This window comes from Tachyglossus aculeatus (assembly GCF_015852505.1).
Source record: "Tachyglossus aculeatus isolate mTacAcu1 chromosome 12 unlocalized genomic scaffold, mTacAcu1.pri SUPER_6_unloc_1, whole genome shotgun sequence".
Classification (NCBI taxonomy): Eukaryota; Metazoa; Chordata; class Mammalia; order Monotremata; family Tachyglossidae; genus Tachyglossus; species Tachyglossus aculeatus.
The window spans coordinates 217,325-240,387 of record NW_024044828.1 but is presented as its reverse complement, the minus strand read 5'-3'; positions in this window follow the sequence as shown (position 1 = coordinate 240,387).

The following is a 23,063-nucleotide window of genomic DNA, read 5'->3' as shown; positions in this document are numbered from 1 at the left end:
CTTATCTCTCTGGTCGTTCATTCTCAGTCTCTTCTGCAGGCTCCTCCTCCCCCTCCCATCCCCTTACTGTGGGGGTTCCCAAAGGTTCAGTTCTTGGTCCCCTTCTGTTCTCGCTCTACACTCACTCCCATGGTGACCTCATTCGCTCCCACGGCTTCAACTATCATCCCTACACTGATGTCACCCAGATCTACATCTCTGCCCCTACTCTCTCCCCCTCCCTCCAAGATCGCATCTCCTCCTGCCTTCAGGACATCTCCATCTGGATGTCTACCTGCCACCTAAAACTCAACATGTCCAAGACTGAACTCCTTGTCTTCCCTCCCAAACCCTGCCGTCTTCCTGACTTTCCCATCACTGTTGACGGCACTACCATCCTTCCCGTCTCACAAGGCCGCAACCTTGGTGTCATCCTCGACTCCGCTCTCTCATTCACCCCTCACATCCAAGCCGTCACCAAAACCTGCTAGTCTCAGCTCCGCACCATTGCCAAGATCCGCCCTTTCCTCTCCATCCAAACCGCTACCCTGCTCGTTCAAGCTCTCATCCTATCCCGTCTGGACTACTGCATCAGCCTTCTCTCTGATCTCCCATCTTCGTGTCTCTCCCCATTTCAATCCATACTTCATGCTGCTGCCCGGATTGTCTTTGTCCAGAAACGCTGTGGGCATGTTACTCCCCTCCTTAAAAATCTCCAGTGGCTACCAATCAATCTGCGCATCAGGCAGAAACTCCTCACCCTGGGATTCAAGGCTGTCCATCACCTCGCCCCCTCTTATCTCACCTCCCTTCTCTCCTTCTACTGCCCAGCCCGCACCCTCCGCTCCTCCACCACTAATCTCCTCACTGTACCTCGCTCTCGCCTGTCCCGCCATCGACCCCCGGCCCACGTCATCCCCCGGGCCTGGAATGCCCTCCCTCTGCCCATCCGCCAAGCTAGCTCTCTTCCTCCCTTCAAGGCCCTGCTGAGAGCTCACCTCCTCCAGGAGGCCTTCCCAGACTGAGCCCCTTCTTTCCTCTCCCCCTCGTCCCCCTCTCCATCCCCCCGTCTTACCTCCTTCCCTTCCCCACAGCACCTGTATATATGTATATATGGTTGTACATATTTATTACTCTATTTATTTATTTTACTTGTACATTTCTATCCTACTTATTTTATTTTGTTGGTATGTTTGGTTCTGTTCTGTCTCCCCCTTTTAGACTGTGAGCCCACTGTTGGGTAGGGACTGTCTCTATGTGATGCCAATTTGTACTTCCCAAGCGCTTAGTACAGTGCTCTGCACATAGTAAGCGCTCAATAAATACGATTGATTGATTGATTGATTGACCAGGGCCGAGAGGCAGAGGGGAGCCAGGACCAAGAGGCAGGGGGAACCAGGGCAGAGAGGCAGAGGGGGACCAGGGATGGGAGGCAGAGGGGGTCCAGGGTGAGGAAGCAGAGGGGGACCAGGGCCAGGAAGCAGAGGGGTACGTGGGTCGGGAGACAAGGGGATCAGGGCCGGGAGGCAGAAGGGACCCCGGGACGGGACCGTGACCCAAGGGCCTGAAGGTAGAAGGAGACCAGGGCCGGGAGGCACAGAGGGACCAGGAACAGGAGGCAGAGAGGGACCAGGGCAGGACAGAAGAAGGGGACCGAGGCCGGGAGTCAGAGTGGTCCCTGGGCTGGGAGACGGGGTCCTGGGCCGGGAGGCAGAGGGAGACGAGGACCGGGAGGTAGAGGGGACCCTGGACTGGGACTGAGAGAGATCCAAGGGCCTGAAGGTAGAGGGAGAACAGGACCAGGAGGCACAGAAGGACCAGGGCCAGGAGGCAGAGGGGTACCTGGGCCGGGGTACAAGGAGACCAGGGCCAAACGTCAGAGGGGGACCAGGGCCAAGAGTCAGAGGGAGACCAGGGCTGAGAGGTAGGAGGGGATCAGGGCGGGGAGGCAGAGGGGGACCAGGGCTGAAAGGCAGGAGGGGACCAGGGTGAGGAGGCAGAGGGGGACCAGGGATGGGACGAAGAGAGACCCAAGGGCCTCGAGGGAGAAGGAGACCACAACCGTGAGGCACAAAGGGTCCATGCCTGGGAGGAAGAGGGGTACCAGGGCAGGGCGGCAGAGGTGGACCAGAGCAAGGAGGCTGAATGGTCCCCGGGCTGGGAGACAAGGCAACCAGGGCCTGGAGGTAGAGGGGACCCAGGGCCAGGATGGAGAGAGACCCAAGGGCCTGGAGGTAGAAAGAGACCAGGGTCTGGAGGCATAGAGGGTCCAGGGCCGGGAAGCAGTGGGGGACCAGGGCAGGGCAGCAGAGGGGTACCAGGGCCAGGAGGCAGTGGGGTAACTGGGCCATGACACAGAGGGACCAGGACAGGAAGGCAGAGGGGTATCTTGGCCAGGTGATGGGGGACTAGGGCCGGGACATAGTGGGAGACCAGGGCTGAGAGGCCGGGCGGATTGGGGCAGGGAGGCATGGGGGACCAGGGCCGGAAAGTAGAGGGGACCCTGGGCTGGAACGGAGAGAGACCCAAGGTCCTGAAGACAGAAGAAAAACGGGTCCGGGAGACACTTAGGGACGAGGACCGGGAGGAAGAGGGGGACCAGGGCAGGGTGACAGAGGAGGACCAGGGCCAGGAGGTAGAGGAGTACCTGGGCAGGGAGATGTGGGGGGACCAGGGCCGGGAGGCAGAGGGGTACCTGGGCTGGGAGACGGGGTCCAGGTCTGAGAGGCTGAAGAGGACCTTGTCCAAGAGGCAGTGGGGTATCTTGGCCGGGAGCAGAGGGAGACCAGGGCTGAGAGGCCTTGGGGACCAGGCAGGGGGGTAGAGGAGGACCAGAACTGGAAGGCAAAGGGTTACCTGGGTTGGGATGCAGAGGGGAACCAGGGCCAAGAGGCAGGGGGCAACCTGGTCCGGGTGGCAGAGGGGTACCTGGGCCGGGAGACGGGGGACCAGGGCTGGGAGGCAGTGGGGCACCTGGGCTGGGAAACGGGATCCTGGTATGTGAGGCAGAGGGGACCAGGGCCGGGAGGGAGAGGAGACCCTGGGCCAGGACGGAGTGAGACCCAAGGACCTGGAGGTTGTAAGGAGACCAGGGATGGGAAGCATGGAGGGAACAGGTTCGAAAGGCATAGGGAGACCATGGCAGGGCGGCAGAGGGGGACCAGGGCCAGGAGACAGAGGGATACGTGGGTCGGGAAACAGGGGGACCAGGGCCACGAGGTAGAGTGGACCTCGGGACGGGACGGTGAGTGACCCAAGGTTCTGGAGGTAGAAGGAGACCAGGGCTGGGAGGCAGAGGGGGACTATGTTACCAACTTGTACTTCCCAAGCTCTCAGTACAGTGCTCTGCACACAGTAAGCGCTCAGTAACTACGATTGAATGAATGAATGAATGACTAGAGCAGGGCAGCAGAGGGGGACCAGGGCCGGGAGGCAGAGGGGCAAATGGGCTCGGAGACGGGGCACTTGGCTGGGAGGCAGAGGGGGACCAGGTCCAGGAGGAAGTGAGGTACCTGGGCGCGGAGGCATAGGGGGACCAGTGCTGAGATGCCGGGGGGACCAGGGTCGGGAGACTGAGTGGGACTAGTACTGGGAGGCAGAGAGGGACCAGGTCCAAGAGCAGGGGGGACCGGGGCAGGGAGGAAGAAGTGGACCAGGGTCAGGAGGCAGAGGGGGACCAGGGCAGGAAAGCAGAGGGGGACCAGGGCCAGGAGGCAGAGGGGGATCAGGGCCAGGAGGCAGAGGGGTACCTGGGCCGGGAGATGGGGGGGACAAGGGCCAGGAGGCAGAAGGGTACCTGGGTCTGGAAACAGGGGGACCAGACCTGGGAGGTAGAGGGGACTCAGGGCCAGGACAGAGAGAGACCCAAGGACCTGGAGGTAGAAGTAGACCATGACCGGGAGGCAGAGTGGGACCAGGGCAGGTTAGCAGAGGAGGACTAGGGCCGTGAGGTGGGGGGGGACCAGGGCAGGGAGGCAGAGGGGGACCAGTACCGGGAGGTAGAGGGGAACCAGGGCCGGGAGGCAGAGGGGTCCAGGCCAGGAGGCAGAGGGGTATCTGGACCGGGAAACAGGAGGACCAGGGCTTGGTGGAAGAATGGTACCTGTGCCAGAAGACATGGGGAACTGGGACAGTTGGTAGAGGGGATCCAGGGCCGAGAAGGAGTGAGGGACCAGGGCCTGGAGGTAGAGGAAGACTAGCGCCGGGAAACACAGAGGGCCAGAGCCGGGAGGCAGAGGGCGACGAGGGTGGGGAAGCATAGGGGGACCATGGCCAGGAAGCAGAGGGGTATCTGGTCCGGGAGACAGGGGGACCAGGCCCAAGCAGCAGATTGGGACCAGGCAGGGAAGCAGAGGGGGACTAGTGCCAGGAGGCAGATGGGTACCTGGACTGGAAGGCAGAGGGGGAACAGGGCCAGGAGACAGCGGAGTACCTGAGCAGGGAGGCAGATGGAGACAAGGACTGAGTGGCGTTCAGGACCAGGGCAGGGAGACAGAAGGGGACCAGGACTGGAGGCAGAGGGGGACCCGGGCAGGGCGGCAGAGGGGGACCAGGGCCAGGAGGCAGAGGGGTACCTGGACTGGGAGACAGGGTCCAGGTCTGAGAGGCTGAAGGGGACCTAGTCCAAGAGGCAGTGGGGTATCTTGGCCGGGAGGCAGAGGGAGACCAGCGCTGAGAGGCCTTGGGGACCAGGGCAGCAGGGCAGAGGGCTGGGAGACAAAGGGAAACCAGGGCCAAGAAGCAGAGGGGTACCTGGGCCGAAGCACGGGGGAGACTAGGGCTGGGAGCCAGAGGGGGACCTGGGTGGGAGACTGGGGGACCAAGGCCGGAGGAAGAGGGGACCAGGGCCGGCACAGAGAGAGAGACCCAAGGGCCTGGAGGTAGAAGGAGGCCAGAGCCGGTAGTAGCAGAGGGACCAGGGCCAGTAGGCAGAGGGGAACCAGGGCTGGGTGGCAGAAGGGGGCCAGGGCCAGGAAGCAGGAGGATACCTGGGCCAAGAGGGAGAGAGACCCAAGGGCCTGGACGTAGAAAGAGACAAGGGATGGGAGGCATAGAGGGACCAGGGCCGTGAGTCAGAGGGTGACCAGGGCAGGGTGGCAGAGTGGGACCAGGGCCAGGAGGAAGAGGGGTACCTGGGCCGGGAGACAGGTGGACAAGGGCATGGAGGCAGAGGGGGACCAGGGCCACGAGGCAGAGGGGTACCCGGTCCGGAAGACAGGAGGTACCGGGTCTGGGAGGCAGAGGGGTACCTGAGTGGGAAGACAGGTGGACCAGGTCCGAGAAGCAAGGGGATCTAGGCCACGAGGAAGACGGGACCCAGGCAGGATGGAGAGAGGGGCCAGGGCCTGGAGGTAGAGGGAGTCCAGTGCTGGCAGGCAGAGGGGGACCAGGAGAGGGTAGCAGTGGGGAGAACAGGACCGAGAAGCTCGGGGAGACAAGGGACTGGAGGCAGGGAGGGACAGGGCTAGGAGGCAGAGGGGTACCTGCGCCAGCAGACGGGGGACCAGGGCCGGAAGGTAGAGGGGGACCAGGGCCGGGAAGCAGAGAGGGACCAGGGCCAGTAGACAGGGGGACCAGGGCCGGGTGGCAGAGGGGTATCTGTGCCGGGAACAGAGGGACCAGGGCCGGGAGGAAGAGGGGTACCTGGGCCGGGAGACGGGGGACCAGGGCCGGGAGGCAGTGGGGTACCTTGGCCAAGAGGCAGGGGGACCAGGCCAGGTAGGCAGAGGAGTACCTGGACCAGGAGGCAGGGGGACCAGGGCAAGGAGGCAGAGGCCTCTCTGGGCCGGACACAGGAGGACACAGGAGGACCAGGGCCAAGAGGCAGAGGGTGACCAGGGCCGAGCGGCAACAGGGGGCAAGAACCGGGAGACAGGCAGCCGGGCCGAGTGCTATATCGGTCCCAGGGCTGGGACGGAGAGGGGACCCGGGCCTGAAGGCATAGTGGGACTAGGGCAGGTAGGAGGAGGGGGACCAGGGCCAGAGGACAGAGAGGTACCTGGGCCATCCTGGCCCAGGGTGGGGACCAGGTTTGGGAGGCAGAGGGATACTTGGCCGGGAGATAGGAGAACCTTGGCCGGAAGGCAGAGGGGGACCAGGTCCGGGAGGCAGAGGTATACCTGCACCAGGAAACGGGAACCAGGGCCGGGAGTTCGAGAGGTACCAGGGCTGGGAGACAGGGGCACCAGGGCCGGGAGGTAGAGGGGACCCAGAGCCGGAACAAGAGAGTGATCAGGGCCTGGAGGTATAGGGAGACGGGCAGAGAGGCAGGGGGCGGCCAGGGCCGGAAGGCAGAGGGGGACCAGTGAGGTGAGGCAGAAGAGGACCTAGTTCAGGAGGTAGAGGGGTACCTGGGCCCAGAGACAGGGGGACCAGTGCCTGGAAGTAGAGGGGACCCAGGGCCGGGACGGGGAGAAGGTCCAGGGCCCGGAGGTAGAGGGTGATGAGGGCTGGCAGGCATAGTGCGACCAGGGTCAGGAGGCAGAGGAGGACCAGGGACCGGAGGTACAAGGTGACAAGGGCTGGTTCGGACCAGGACACCATGCTGGTAGTCAGAGAGGAACCAGGTCCGGGCAGAAGATGTGGACGAAGACAGGGAGGTAAAGGTGAAATAGGGCCAGAGGGAGAAGAGGACCAGGGCCGGAAGGTAGGGGGAGGCCAGAGCAAGAAATTAAAGTGGGACCAGGGCTGAAAGGCAGAGGGAGACAAGGGTCGGGAGGCAGAGAGGGACTAGAGCCGAGAAGCCGGGGGCGGGGGGGAGGCGGGGTGGCGGAGCAGGGCGTCAGAGCAGGACCAGATTCGGAAGGCAGAGGGATGCCCGGGCCAGGAGGCAGAGGGGGACCAGGGCAGAGAAGCTGGGGGGATCCGGGCAGAGAGGCAGAGGGGGACTAGGGCCGGGAAGCAGAGAGGGATGATAATAATAATGATGGCATTTATTAAGCGCTTACTATGTGCAAAGCACTGTTCTAAGCGCCAGGGAGGTTACAAGGTGATGCGGGTTTTCCACTGGGGGCTCACAGTCTTAATCCTCATATTACAGTTGAGGTAATTGAGGCACAAAGACGTTAAGTGACTTGCCCAAAGTCACACAGCTGACAATCGGCGGAGCCGGGATTTGAACTCATGACCTCTGATTCCAAAGCCCATGCTCTTTCCATTGAGCCACGCTGCTCTGGGATCAGAGCTGGAAGGCAGAGGGGTACCTGGGCCAGGAGACATTGATACCAGGGACGGGAAGTAGAGAGGTACCTGGGCCGTGAGACAAGGTTACCAGAGTCGGGAAGTAGAGGGGGACCAGTGCCAGGAGGCTGAGAAGTACCTGGGCTGGGAGGCAAAGGGGGACCAGGGCCAAGAAGGGAAAAGACAAGGCAAGGGAGTCAAAGGGGGACCAGGGCATGGGGGCAGAAGGGGACCAGGGCCAGGAGGCAAGGGGTTCCTGGGCCGGGAGATGGGGGACTAGCGTCTGGAGCCTTGGGTGACCAGGGCCGGGAGGCAGAGGGGGATCAGGGCCAGAAGGCAGAGGGATACCGGGGCCCGAAGAAGGGGCACCAGGGTCGGGAGGCTGAGGGGGACCAGGGCTAGGAGGCAGAGGAATACCTGGGCGGGGAGACTAGGGGTCCAGGGCCGGAAGACAGGGGGACCTAGGCTGGGAGGTAGAGGGTCCCAGGGCCAGGTCGGACAAAGGGGCCAGGGCTTGGAGGTAGAGGGAAACCAGGGCTGGCAGAACAGGGGGACCCATGGCCGGGACGGAGAGATACTCCTGGCCCATGGCTTGGAGGGAGAGGGGGACCAGGGCAGGGAGGGACAGAGGTAACTGGGTCGGGAGAAAGGGGAACCATGGCTGGAAGGTAGAGGGAGACCAGGGCTCGCAGAACAGGGCGACCAGGGCATGGAGGTAGAGGGGACCCATGGCCGGGACGGAGAGAGACCCAGTGACCTGGAGGTAGTGGGAGACCAGGGCCGAGAGGCCCAAAGGAACCGGGAGATGGGGGACTAGGATTGGGAGGCTTGGGTAACCATGGCCGGGAGGCAGAGGGTCACCAGTGTCTGGAGGCAGCAGGGGACCAGGGCCAGGAGCCGGAGGGGTACCCGGGCCGATAGACGGGGGACTGGGGCCGGGAAGCAGAGGGGAACCAGGGCCAGGAGGCAGAGGGGTACCTGGGCAGGGAGGCAAAGGGAGACCAGGGTCGAGAAGCGGTGTGACAAAGTTGGGGAGGCAGAGGGCTACCAGGACCGGGAGGAAAAGGGGTACCTGGGTCAGGGGACAGGGGGACCAGGGCTGGGAGGTAGAGGGGTACCTGTGCCGGGAGATAGTGGGACTAGGGCTGAGAAGCAGAGGGGAACCAGGGCCGAGAGGCGGGGCGTGACCAGGTCAGAGAGGCAGAGGCCAGCCTGGGCCGGGAATTTGAGGGGGACCAGGGCAGGGAGGCAGACGGGGACCAGGGCTGGGAGGCAGAGAGGGACCAGGGCCGGTAGACACGGGGACCAGGGCCAGGAGGTTGAGGGGACCCATGGCTGGGACCCAGACCCTGTGGCCTGGAGGTAGAGGGAGGCCATGGCCGTGAGGCTCAAAGGGACTAGGGCCGGGAGGCAGAGGGGGACCTGGTCCTGGAGGTAGAGGATGACCAAGGCTAGGAGGCAGAGGTGTACCTGGGCCAGGAGACGGGGGACCAGGGTCGGGAGGCAGAGAGGGACCAGAACCAGGAGACAGAGGGGGACCAAGTTTGGGAAACGGTAATCAGGGCCCGGAGGTAAAGGGGGACCAGGGCTGAGAAGCATGGGGGCCAAGGTCAGGGAGATAGAGGGGGACCAGGGACAGGAGATAGAGTGGGACCAGCACCAGTAGATTGGGGCTCCGGGGCCGGGAGGCAGAGGGTTACCTGGGTCAGGAGCAAGAGACAGAGCGGGACCAGGTTTGGGAAATGGTAATCAGGGCCGGGAGGTAAAGGGGGACCAGGGCTGAGAAGCATGGGGGCCAAGGTCAGGGAGAGAGAGGGAAATCAGGGACAGGAGATAGAGTGGGACCAGCACCAGCAGATTGGGGCTCCGGGCCCGGGAGGCAGAGAGTTACCTGGGCCAGGAGAAAGGAGGCCTAGGGCTGAGAAGCAGAGGTTAACCGGGGCCTAGAGGAGGGGGGCGACCAGGTCAGAGTGGCATAGGCTAGCCAGAGCTGGGAAGCAGAGGGGGGACAGGGGCAGCGAGGCAGAGGGGAACCAGGGCCTGGAGGCAGAGAGGACCACGGCCGGTAGACAAGGGGAACAGGATCAGGAGGTAGAGGGGTACCTGGGCCGGGAAATGGGAGATCAGGGCTGGGAGGATGAGTGGGACCAGGGCCCGGAGGCAGAGGGGTACCTGGGCCGTAAGGCAAAAGGGGATCAGGGCCGAGAAGCAGCGGGGTACAAGGGCAGTGAGCCAGAGGGGGACCAGGTCCTGGAGGCAGAGGGGGACCAGGGCCAGGAGGCAGAGGAGGACCAGGGCCGGGAAATGGGGACCAGGACCTGCGGGAAGATTGGTTCCTCTGCCTCCCTGCCCTTATACCCCCGCTTCTTGGAACTTAGGGGGAAATAGGGCTGTCAGGCACAAGGGGATCAGAGCCGGGAGGCAGAGGGGAACTAAGGCAGAGTAGCCGAGGGGGACCAAGGCCTGGTGGCAGAGGTGTACCTGGGTCTGGAGACAGGGAGACCATGGCAGGGAGGCAGAGGGGTATCTGGGCCGGGAGGCATAGGGGGACCAAGGCCTGGTGGCAGAGGGGTACCTGGGCCTGGAGACAGGGAGACCATGGCAGGGAGGCAGAGGGGTATCTGGGCCCGGAGACAGAGGGACCAGGGTCGAGAGGCAGAGGAGGACCTCGGCCGAGAGGCAGAAGGGTACCAGAGCCGAGACATATGGAGGGACGAGGGCCGGGAGGCGGAGGGGCATCTGGGCTGGGATGCAGTGGGCGGCCGGGGCCAGGAGGCAGTGGAGTACATGGGCCTGTAGGCAGAGGGGGACCAAGGCTGAGAGGCAAGAGGGTCCAGGGCAGGGACGCAGAGGGGGACCAGGACTGGGAGGCAGAGGGGGACCTTGGTCGGGAGGAAGAGTGTGATCAGGGCCCCGAGACAAAGGGAGCAGGGCCGAGAGGCAGAGGGGGACCAGGGCGGGGAAGCAGAGCGGGACCAGGATTTAGAAGGTTACCTGGGCCAGGAGATAGGGGGACCAGGGCTGGGAGGGTGAGGGGTTCCAGGGCCGGGAGACAGTGGGGGACCAGGCCCAGGAGGCAGAGGGGGACCAGGGCCCGGAAACGGAGATCGGAGCCAGCAGGCAGAGGGAGACCAGGTCCGAGAGGTAGGTAGGGGACAAGGTCATGGAGACAGAGGGGGACCAGGGCCAGTAGAAAGGGGAGGACCAGTGTCGGTAGTAAGGGGGACCAGGCCGGGAGACAGAGGGGTACCTGTGCCAGGAGACAGTGGGACGAGGACCGGGTGGCAGAGGGGAATCGGGGCCTAAAGGCTTGAGACAACCAGGTCAGAGAGGCAGTAGCCGGCCAGGCCCGGGAAGAAGAGGGGGACCGGGGCAGCGAGGCAGAGGGGGACCAGGGCCGGGAGTTAGAGGGGTACCAGGGCCACGAGACGGGGGACCAGGGCTGGGAGGTAGAGGGGATTCAGGGCCGGGAGCGAGAGAGTGACCAAGGCCTGGAGGTAGAGGGAGACCAGGGCCAAGAGGCAGGGGGCGACCAGGGAAGGGACGCAGAGGGGGACCAGTGCTGGGAGGCAGGGGGATCAGGGCCGGTTGGTAGAGGGGACCCAGGGCCGGGAAGGAGATAGACCCAAGGACCTGGAGGTAGAGGGGGACCTGGGACGGGAGGCAGAGGGGGACCGGGGCCAGCAGCTAAAAGGCAACGAGGGCTGGGAAGAGCCGGTTCACCAATGCCACTAGGCAGAGAGGGACCAGGTCCGGGCGGAAGATGGGGAATAAAGCATGGAGGTAGGGGGGACCTAGGGCTGGAGGGAGAAGGGGACCAGGGACCTCCTCCCCCTCTCCATCCCCACCGTCTTACCTCCTTCCCATCCCGACAGCACCTGTATATATGTATATATGTTTGTAGATATTAATTACTCTATTTATTTATTTATTTATTTTACTTGTACATATCTATTCTATTTATTTTATTTTGTTAATATGTTTGGTTTTGTTCTCTGTCTCCCCCTTCTAGACTGTGAGCCCACTGTTGAGTAGGGACTGTCTCTATATGTTGCCAACTTGTACTTCCCAAGCGCTTAGTACAGTGCTCTGCACACAGTAAGCGCTCAATAAATACGATTGATTGATTGATTGATTGATTGACAGAAGGTTGGCAGGGGGACCAGGATCAGAAAGTAAAGTGGGGTCAGGGCTGAAAGGCAAAGGGGTCCAGGGCCGAGAGGCGGGGGGAACGTGGGGCACCAGGGCAGGGAGGCATGTGGAGACCAAGGCCAGGAGGCAAAAGGGTAGCTGAGCAGGGAGACGGGGGACTAGGGCCGGGAGCTGGAAGGTACTCAGGGCTGGGAAGAAGAGATACCCAAGGGGCTGGAGGTAGAAGGAGAACAGGTCCAGGAGACAGAGGGGGACCAGGGTAGAGCATCAGAGTGGGACCAGGACCAGAAGACAGAGGGATACCGGGTCCGGGAGGCAAATCGGGACTGGGGCTGAGAATTGGGAGGGACCAGGGCAGAGAGGCAGAAGGGGACCAGGGACAGGAGGCAGAGGGGGACCGTGGCTGGGAAACAGAGGGGGATCAGGGCCGGAAGGCAGTGGGGTACCTTGGCCGGGAGGCAGAGGGGGACCAGGGCCTGGAGGCATAGTGGTACCCGGGCAGGTATTCAAAGGGGGACAAGGGCCAGAAGGCAGAAGGGTACCTGGGCCGGGATACAGAGGTACCAAGGCTGGGAGTCAGAGGGGGACCAGGGCCAGGAGTCAGAGGGGTACTTAGGCCGGGAAACAGGGGGACCAGGGCCAGGAGGTACAGGGGTACCTGGGCCGTGAGACAAAGTGGGACCAGGGTCGAGAAGCAGGGGCGACAAGGGCAGGGAGGCAGAGGAGTACCAGGGCCAGGAGGCAGATGGGGACCAGGGCAGGTAGGCAGAGGGGGACCAGGGCCAAGAAGCACAGGAGTACCTGGGTCGGGAGTTGGGGGACCCGGGCCGGAAGGCAGAGGGGGACCAGGGCCGAGAGGCAGATGGGGACCAGGGAAGGTAGGCAGAGGTGTACCTGGGCCGGGAGATAGGGGGACCAGGGCAGGAAGGCAGAGGGGTACCTGGACCAGGAGGCAGGGGGACCAGAGCAGGGAGGCAGAAGTGTCCCTGGGCCAGAGACAAGGGGACGAGAGCCGAGAGGCGGAAGGTAACCAGAGTTGAGTGGCGACAGGGGGCAGGGACCGGGAAGCAGAAGGGAGCCTGGGCCGGGAGACGGGGGGACCACGGCCTAGAGGCATAGGGGGACCAGGGCCAGGAGATGGGCAGCAGGGCCGGGTGGTATATCAGACCCAGGACTGGGACGGAGAGGGGGACCCAGGCCTGGAGGCAGAGGGGGACCCGGGCCTGGAGGCATAGTGGGACTACGGCAAGTAGGAAGAGGGGGACCAGAGCCAGGAGGCAGAGGGGTACCTGGGCCGGGAGATGGGGTACCAGGGCCGGGAGTCAGAGGGGTACCAGGGCTGGGAGGCAGATGGCAACCAGGGCCGGGAGGCAGTGGGGGACCATTGCCGGGAGGCAGAGGGGTACCTGGGCCAGGAGGCAGGGGAACCAGGGCAGGGAGGTAGAGGGGTACCTGGACCAGGAGGCAGGGGGATCAGGGCACGGAGGGAAAGGTGTCCCTGGGCCAGACACAGGGGGACCAGAGCCGAAAGGCAGAGGGTGACCAGGGCCGAGAGGCGATGGGGGGCAAGGACCGGGAGGCAGAAGGGAGCCTGGGCCAGGAGACAGGGGGACCAGGAGAACTAGAGGGGGACCAGGCCTGAGAGGCAGGGGGCGACCAGGTCAGAGAGGCAGAGGCAGACCAGAGCCGGGAGGCAGAGGGTTACCTGGGCCGGGAGGCAGAGGGTTACCTGGGCCGGTAGGCAGAGGGGTAACTGGGCCGAGAGACGGGGGACAAGGGCCGTGAGGCAGAGAGTGACCAGAGCCAGAAGGCAAAGGTCTACCTGGGCCGGGAGGTAGATTGGGACCAGGGCCGAGAAGTCGGGGAAATCAGGGCCGGGAGGCAGAGGTGGACTTGCACCAGGAGACAGGGGGATCAGGGCTGAATGGCAGAGGGGGACCAGGGCCAGGAGGCAGATGGGGACCAGGGCCCAGAGGCAGAACGGTACCTAGGCCGGGAGACAGGGGGATCAGGGCCTGGAGGCAGAGGGTTAACTGGGCCGAGAGACGGGAGACCAGGGCCAGAAGGCAGAGGGTGACCAGGGCCAGGAGTCAGAGGCGTAGCTGGGCCGGGATGCAGAGAGGGACCAGGGCTGGAAGGCAGCAGGGACCAGGGTAGGGAAGCAGAGGGGTACCTGGGCCAGTAAACAGGGAGACCAGGGCTGGTTGGTAGAGGGGACCCAGGGCTGGGAAGGAGAGAGACCCAAGGGCCTGGAGGTAGAGGGAAATTAGGTCCGGGTGGCACAGAGAGACCAGGGCCGGGAGGCAAGAGGGACTAGGGCTGGGAGGCAGAAGGGTACCTGGACCGGGAGACAGGGGGACCAGGGCCGGGAGGCATAGGGGTACCTAGGCTGGGAGACGGGTTACCAGAGGGCGAAAAGGGGCCAGGATGCGGCCAGGATACGGCAGGGTACCTAGGCCGGGTGTCAGAGGGGGAACCGGGCCAAGAGGCAGCGGAGACCAGCGCAGGGAGGCAGAGGGCGACCAGGGCCGTGAGTCAGAGGGGGCCCAGTGATGGGAGGTAGAGGTAGACCATGGCCGGGAGGCAGAGGGTTACCTGCACCGGGAAACAGGGGAACCAGCTCCGGGAGGTAGAGGGGTACCTGAACCAGGAGACAGGGAGACCAGAGCGAGCAGATAGAGGGGACCCAGGGCAGCGACGGAGAGAAGGACCAGGGCCTGGAGGTAAAGGGAGAACAGTGCTGTGAAGCACAGAGTTTCTTGGGCCGGGAGGCAGAGGGGATCCAAGAGCGGGACGTACAGGTGGACCAGGGCCAGGAGGCAGAGGGTTGCCTAGGCCAGGACATGGGGGACCAGGGCCAGGAGGTAAAGATGATCCAGGGCCGGGATCGGGAGGGACCCACGGGCCTTGATGTAGAAGGAGACCAGGGCCGGGAGGCATATGGGGACCAGGGCCAGGAGGCAGAAGGATACCTGGACTGGGAGACACAGGGACTAGGGCCTGGAGGCAGTGGGGTACCTAGGCTTGGAGATGGGGTGCCAGGGCTGGGAGGCAGAGTGGGACCAGGATGGGGTGGCAGAATGGGACCAGGATGGGGAGGCAGAATGGGACCAGGGTGGGGAGGCAGAGGGGGACCAGGGCCAGGAGCCAGAGGGGGACCAGGGCCTGGAGGCAGAAGGGTACCTGGGCTGGGAGACAGGAAAACCAGGGCCGGGAGGCAGAGGGGTACCTAGGCCAGGAGACGGGGTACCAGAGGGGGAAAAGGGGCCAGGAGGCGACAGTGTATCTAGGCCGGGAGTCAGAGGGGGAATCGGGCTGTGAGACGGGGGGGACCAAGGCAGGGAGGTAGAGGGTGACCAGGGCTGGGTGGCAGAGGAGGACCAGGGCCGTAAGGCTGAGGTGGACCATGGCTGGGCGGCAGAGGTGGACCGTGGCCGGGAGGCAGAGGGGTACCTGGACCGGGAAACAGGGGGACCAGTGCCGGGAGGTAGAGGGGTACCTGGGTCAGGAGAGAGGGAAACAAGAGTGGGCAGGTAGAGGGGAGCCTGGGCTGCAACGGAGAGAAGGACCAGGGCCTTGAAGTCGAGGGAGTCCAGGGCCGGGAGGCACAGAGGGAGCAGGGAGAAGGAAGACACGTGGACCTGGTCCGAAAGGCAAGGGGACCTAGGCCGCGAGGTAGAGGGGACTCAGGCGGGATGGAGAGAGGGACCATGGCCTGGAGGTAGAGGGAGACCAGTGCTGGCAGGCACAGGGGAACCAGGGCAGGGGGGCGGAGGGGGACCAGGACCGAGAAGCAGGGGGGACAAGGGCCAGGAGGCAGAGGTGTACCTGCGCTGGGAGACGGGGGACCAGAGCCAGAAGGCAGAGCGGGACAAGGACAGGGAGGCAGAGGGTGACCAGGGCCAGGAGGCCGAGGAGGACCAGGAGGCCGAGGAAGACCAGGGTCGGGAGGCAGATGGGGACCAGAGCAGGTAGGCAGAGGGGGACTAGGTCCAGGAGGCAGAGTGGTACCTGGGTCGGGAGTCGGAGGACCAGGACAGCGAGGCAGAGGTGGCTCTGGGCCGGGAAGCAAAAGGGGACCCGGATCGAAAAGCAGGGGGGAAAAGGGCAGGGAGGCAGACGGGGACCAAGGCCGGGTGGCCGAGGAGGATCAGGGCCGGAAGGTAGATGGGGACTAGGGCAGGTAGGCAGAGGGCGACCAGGTCCAGAAAGCAGAGGAGTACCTGGGACAGGAAATGGGAGACTAGGGCCTAGAGGCAGAGGTGTACCTGGGCCGGGAGGCAGGGGGACCAGGGCAGGGAGGCAGAGGGGTCCCTGGGCCGGGAGACAGGGGGACCAAGGCCTAGAGTCTGAGGGGGAGCAGGGCCGAGAGGCAGGGGTGGACCAGGACTGGGCGGCTGAGAGGGACAGGGACCAGGAGTCAGAGGGGTGCCTGGGCCAGGAAACGGGGACGACGACCAGGAGGCCAGGAAGCAAAAACTCCTCACCCTCGGCTTCAAGGTTCTCCATCACCTCGCCCCCTCCTACCTCACCTCCCTTCTCTCCTTCTACAGCTCAGCCCGCACCCTCCGCTCCTCTGCCGCTAATCCCCTCACCGTGCCTCGTTCTCGCCTGTCCCGCCGTCGACCACCGGCCCACGTCATCCCCCTGGCCCGGAATGCCCTCCCTCCACCCATCCACCAAGCTAGCTCTTTTTCTCCCTTCAAAGCCCTACTGAGAGCTCACCTCCTTAGAAAGTTGATCTATTTGGGGGCAATTTGGATATTCTCTTCCTAAAACAGAATTTCAGAGAATCTCACATAATGGAGCTCTCTTCCTCTCTTCAAAGCCCTACTGAGAGCTCACGTCCTCCAGGAGGCCTTCCCAGACTGAGCTCCCTTTTTCCTCTCCTCCTCCCTATTCCCCCCACCTCCTTCCCCTCCCCACAGCACTTGTATATGTTTGTACAGATTTATTACTCCATTTGTTTTACTTGTACATATTTACTATTCTATTTATTTTGTAAATGATGTGCATATAGCTATAATTCTATTTGTCCTGACGATTTTGACACCTGTCTACATGTTTTGTTTTGTTGTCTGTCTCGCCCTTCTAGACTGTGAGCCCATTGTTGGGTAGGGACCGTCTCTATGTGTTGCTGACTTGTACTTCCCAAGCGCTTAGTACAGTGCTCTGCACACAGTAAGCTCTTAATAAATTTGAATGAATGAATGAATGAGGCCTTCCCAGACTGAGGCCCCTCCTTCCTCCCCCCGTCTTCCCCTTCCCCATCCCCCCCCGCCTTACCTCCTTCCCCTCCCCACAGCACCTGTATATATGTTTGTACGTATTTATTACTACATTTATTTATTTTATTTGTACATATTTATTCTATTTATTTTATTTTGTTAATATGTTTTGTTTTGTTGTCTGTCTCCCTCTTCTAGACTGTGAGCCCGCTGTTGGGTAAGGACCGTCCCAAGTGCTTAGTACAGTGCTCTGTACACAGTAAGCACTCAATAAATACGATTGAATGAATGAATGAGACAGAGGGGGACCAGGGTCTGGAGAGGGGCAGCAGGGCTGGGTGGTATATCTGACCCGGGGCTGGGATGGAGAGGGGACACGAGCCTGGAGCCAGAGGGGTGCCAGGGCCGGGAGGCATAGTGGGATCAGGGCAGGTAGGCAGAGGGGGACCAGGACCAAAAGGCAGAGGGGTACCTGGGCCGGGAGACAGGGGGATTAGGCCCAGGAGGCAGAGGGGAACTGGGCCGGGAGACAGGCGGACCAGGGCCGAAAGGCAGAGGGGAACGAGGACTAAGATGCAGGTGGGAACCAAGGCAGAGAGGCAATGGGGGACCAGGACCAGGAGGCAGAGGGGGACCAGGGCCGGGAGGCAAAGGGGTACTTGGGTCGGGGGACAGGCGGACCAGGGCCGCAGATAGAGGGGAACCAGGGCCGGGACGGAGAGAGACCCAAGGGCCTGGAGGTAGAAGGAGACCAGAACCTGGAAGCACAGAGGGACCAGGGCCGGGAGCCAGAGGGGGACCGGAGCAGGGTGGCAGAGGGGGACAAGGGCAAGGAGGCTGAATGGTTCCTGGGCCGGGAGACAAGGCGACCAGAGCCTGGAGGTAGAGGGGAGCCAGGCTCAGGGAAGAGAGAGACCCAAGGGCCTGGGGGTAGAAGGAGACCAGGGTCTGGTGGCACAGAGGGTCCGGGGCCGGGAGGCAGAGGGAGACTAGGGCCAGGAGGCAGTTGGGTACCTGGGCCATGATACAGAGAGACCAGAACAGTAAGGCAGAAGGGTACCTTCTCCAGGAGACAGGGGACCAGGGCTGGGAGGTAATGGGGGACCAGGGCTGAGAGGTGGGGTGGACTGGGTCAGGGAGGCATAGGGGAACAAGGGGCAGGAGGTAGAGGGAACCCTGGGCCGGGACGGAGAGAGACCCGAGGTCCTGAAGGTAGAAGAAAAACAGGTCCGAGAGGCACTTATGGACGAGAGCTGGGAGGAAGAAGGGAACCAGGGCTGGGAGGTAGAGGGGACCCAGGGCCGGGACGGAAAGAGACCCAAAGGCCTGGAGGTAGAAGGAAATGAGGGCCGGGAGGCACAGAGCTACCAGGGCCGGGAGTCAGAAGTGGACCAGGGCAATGTGGCAGAAGGCGACCATGACCAGGAGGCAGAGGGTTACTTGGCCTGGGAGACGGGGGATCAGGGCCGGGAGGAAGAGGGGGACCAGGGCCGGGAGTTAGAGGGGTACCTGACCGGAAGGCATAGGGGGACCAGGGCCAGGAGGCAGAGGAGTACCTGGGCCAGAAGACAGGCGGACCAGGACAGGAAGGCAGAGGGGTACCTAGGTCAGGAGAAAGGCGGACCAGGGAAGGGAGGCAGAGGGGTACCTGGGCCAGGAGACAGGCGGACCAGGGCAGGGAGGAAGAGGGGTACCTGGGCCCAGAGACAGAGGAACCAGGGTCAGGAGGCAGAGGGGGACCAGAGCAGGGTGGCAGAGTGGTACCAGGGCCATGACACAGAGGGACTAGGTCAGGAAGGCAGAGGGGTACGTTGGCCAGGAGACAGAGGAACCAGGGTCGGGAGGTAGAGGGGAACCAGGGCTGAGAGGCGGTGCGGACTGGGGCAGGGATGCATGGGGGACCAGGGCTAGAAGGTAGGGGGACCCTGGGCTAGGATGGAGAGAGCACCAGGGTCTTGAAGGTGGAAGAAAATCAGGTCAGGGAGGCACTTAGGGACGAGGGCCGGGAGGAAGAGGGGGACCAGGGCAGGGTGGCATAGGTGTATGGTATCCATCCATACCGCTACCCTGCTCATTCAAGCTCTCATCCTATCCCGTCTGGACTACTGCATCAGCCTTCTCTCTGATCTCCCATCTTCGTGTCTCTCCCCATTTCAATCCATACTTCATGCTGCTGCCCGGATTGTCTTTGTCCAGAAACGCTGTGGGCATGTTACTCCCCTCCTTAAAAATCTCCAGTGGCTACCAATCAATCTGCGCATCAGGCAGAAACTCCTCACCCTGGGATTCAAGGCTCTCCATCACCTCGCCCCCTCCTACCTCACCTCCCTTCTCTCCTTCTACAGCCCACCCCGCACCCTCCGCTCCTCTGCTGCTAATCTCCTCACCGTACCTCGTGCTCGCCTGTCCCGCCATCGACCCTCGGCCCACGTCATCCCCCGGGCCTGGAATGCCCTCCCTCTGCCCATCCGCCCAGCTAGCTGTCTTCCTTCCTTCAAGGCCCTACTGAGAGCTCACCTCCCCCAGGAGGCCTTCCCAGACTGAGCCCCTTCATTCTTATCCCCCTCGTCCCCCTTTCCACCCCCCCATTTTACCTCCTTTCCTTCCCCACAGCACCTGTATATATATATATATATATATATATATATATATATATATATATATATATATATATATATATATGTTTGTACATTTATTACTCTATATATTTATTTATTTTACTTGTACATATCTATTCTATTTATTTTATTTTGTTAGTATGTTTGGTTTTGTTCTCTGTCTCTCCCTTTTAGACTGTGAGCCCACTATTGGGTAGGGACTGTCTCTATATGTTGCCAACTTGTACTTCCCAAGCGCTTAGTACAGTGCTCTGCACACAGTAAGCGCTCAATAAATATGATTGATGATGATGATGATGATGATGATAGGGGGACCAAGGCCAGGAGGCAGAGGGTTACTTGGGCCAGGAGACGGGGGACCAGGGCCTGAAGGTAGAAGGAGACCAGGGCCGGGAGGCAGAGGAGGTCTAGAGTAACGCGGCAGGAGGGGACCATGACAGGTAGGCAGAGCGTTACCTGAGCGGGGAAACAGGGGGACCAGGGCAGGGAGGCAGAGGGGTATCTGGGCCTGGAGACAGAGTGACCAGTGCCGATAGACAGAGGAAGACCACGGCCGAGAGGCAAAGGGGTACCAGGGCCGAGACACGGGGGGGTGGGGGATCAGGGCCAGGAGGCAGAGGGGCACCTGGCTGGGAGACAGGATCCAGGGCTGGGAGGCAGAGGGGGACCTGGGCCGGGAGGCAGAGGGGAACTAGAGCTGAGAGGCGGAAGGTACCAGGGCAGGAACGCAGAGGGGGACCTGGGCCAGGAGACGGGAGACCAGGGCCTAGAGGTAGAAGGAGACCAGGGCCGGGAGGCACAGAGCTATCAGGGCCTGGAGGCAGAGGAGGTCCAGGACAATGTGGCAGGAGGGGACCATGACCCGTAGGCAGAGCGTTAACGGGACCGGGAGACATGGGGACCAGGGCAGGAAGGCAGAGGGGTATCTGGTCCTGGAGACAGAGTGACCAGGGCCAATAGGCAGAGGGGTACTAGGGCCGAGACGTGGGGGGGCGGGGGTGAGGGCCAGGAGGCACAGAGGCACCTGGGCTGGGAGACGGGATTCAGGGCTGGGAGACAGAGGGGGACTAGGGCCAGGAGGCAGTGCGGTACCTGGGCCGGGAGGCAGAGGGGGACTAGGGCTCAGAGGCGGGAGGTACCAGGGCAGAGAGGCAGAGGGGGACCAGGACTGGGAGACAGAGGGGGACCTGGTCGGGAGGTGGAGGGTATCCACGGCTAGGAGGCAGAGGGGTGTCTGGACCGGGAAACAAAGGGACTAGGGCTCGGAGGTAGTGGAGTACCTGGACCAGAAGTCATGAGGACCAGGGCTGGTTGGTAGAGGGGAACCAGAGCTGGGAAGGGGAGAGGGCCCAAGGCCTGGGGGTAGAGGGAGGCCAGGGTCCGGAGACACAGAGGGACCAGGACGGAGAGGCAGAGGGGAACCAGGGCCAGGAGGCAGAGGGGTACCTGGGCCGGCATTCAGGGGGACCAGGGCCGAGCAGCAGAGGGAGACCAGGGCCGGGAGGCAGGGGGACCAGGGCCAGGAGGCAGCGGGGTACTTTGGCGGTGAGACAGGGGGACCAGGGCCGGGGGGTAGAGGGGTTACCTGGGCCAGGAGACCCGGGGACCAGGGTCAGTAGGTAGAGGGGTACTTGGGCCCATAGACAAAGGGACCAGGGCCAAGAGGCAGAGGGGGATCACAGCCGAGGCAGAGGGGTACCAGGGTCGAGAGACGGGGGGAACCCGAGCCGGGAGGCAGAGGGGCACCTGGGGTGGGAGACGAGGTTCAGGGCTGGGAGGCACAGGGGTACCTGGGCTGGGAGACGGGGGACCAGGGTCGGGAAGCAGAGGGGACCAGGACTGGGAGGCAGAGGGGGACCAGGGCCAGGAGGCAGAGGAGGACCTGGGCTGGGAGACGGGGGACCAGGGTAGGGAAGCAGAGGGGACCAGGGCCGGGAGGCAGAGGGGCACCATGGCCCGGGAACGGGGACTAGGGCCGGGAGGCAGACGGGGACCAGGGCCAGGAGGCAAAGGGGTACCTGGGCCCAGAGACAAAGGGGGACCAGGGCCGAGAAGCTGGGGGGGACAAGGGTTGGGGCGCAGAGGGATACCTGGGCCGGGAGACGGGGACAAGGGCTGAGAAGTGGTGGGGACAAGGTCAGGGAGGCCGAGGGGGGTCAGGGCTGGGAGAAAGAGGGGAACTAGGGCCGTTAGACAGAGGTACCAGGACCGGGAGGCAGAGGGTTACCTGGGCTGGGAGATGGGGACCAGTTCTGGGAGTCAGAGGGGTACCTGTGCCCGGAGACAGGGGGACTAGGGCTGAGAAGCAGAGGGAAACCTGGGCCGAGAGGTGGGTGGTCACCAGGTCAGAAAGGCAGAGGCGGACCAGGGCCAGGAAGCAGAGGGGGACCAGGACGTGAACCCAGAAGGGGACCAGGGCCGGGAGACAGATTGGGACCAGGGCTGGGGGAGGGGAGGGGGAGACCAGAGCAGGGTAACGGGGATCAGTCTGGCAGGCAGAGGGGTATCTCCCTGCCCTTGTCCCCGCCCCCGCTTCTCGGAAGTAAAGGAGAACTAGAGCCAAAGTCAGAGGGGGACCAGGGACGTGTGTCAGGGGGTGACCAAGGCAGTGAGGCAGAGGGGGACCAGGGCCGGGAGGCAGAGGGGGACCATGGACAGGATTTAGAAGGGTACCTGGGCCAGGAGACCGGGGAAACAGGGCCCGGAGGTTGAGGGGATGCAGGGCCAGGAAACAGAGGGGGACTCCGGCAGGCCGGCACTGGGGGACCAGGGCGAGGAGGCAGAGGGGTGCCTGGGCTGGGAGACGGGGGATCAGGACCGGGAGGAAGAGGGGGACCAAGACCAGGGGCAGAGAGGTACCTGGGCCGGAAGGCAAAGAGCGAACAGGGTCGAGAAGTGGGGACCAGGGCCGGCAGGCAGAGGGGTTCCTCTGCTTCCCTGCCCTTGTCCCCCTGCTTTCTGGAACTAAAGGGAAACTAGGGCTGGCTCAGGGGCACTAGGGATGGGAGGCAGAGAGGGACCAGGGAAGGGTGGTAGGGGGGACCCGTGCCAAGAGAAGGGGGGGGCCCAGGTCAGGGAGGTAGAGAGGGACCCGGGCTGGGAGGCAGGGGGTGACCTGGGCAGGGAGGCAGAGGGGGACCAGGGCCAGGAGCCAGAGGGGTACGTGGGCCGAGAGAAAAAAGGGGACCAGAGTCGAAAAGCCGGGGAGACAAGGGCAGGCAGGCAGAGGGGGACCTGGCTCTGAAGACAGGGGGACGAGGGCCAGGAGGTAGAAGGGACCCAGGGCCAGGACGGAGAGAGACCCAAGGGCCTGGAGGTAGAAGTCCAGGGCCGGGAGGCACCGAGGGGGACCAGGAAAAGGGCGGCAGAGGGGGACCGGGGGAGGAGGCATAAGGCTACCTGGGCCGAGAGACAGAGGGGGACTAGGGCTGAGAGACGGGGGTACTGGGGCAGAAAGGCATAGGAGGACGATGGCCGGGAGGCAGAGGGGGACCAAGGTAGGGAGGCAGGGGGGACCAGCGTCAGGTGGCAGAGGGGTACCTGGGGCGGGAGACAGGGGGACCAGGGCCGGCAAGTAGAGGGGACCCAGGGCCATGACGGAAAGAGACCCAAGAACCTGGAACTAGAAGGAGAGCAGGGCCGGGAGGCAGCGGAGGACCAGTGCAGGGTGGCAGAGGGGAACCAGTGCTAGGAGTCATAGGGGTACCTGGGCTGGGAAACAGGGGGACCAGGGCCGGGAGACAGAAGGGGACCAGTGCCAGGAGGAAGAAGGGTACCTGGGTCGGAAGGCAGAGGGGGACAAGGACCGAGAAGCAGAGGGGACCAGGGCAGGGAGGTAGAAGGGGAGCAGGGCAGGAAGGCAGAGGGGGACAAGGACCGAGAAGCAGAGGGGACCAGGGCAGGGAGG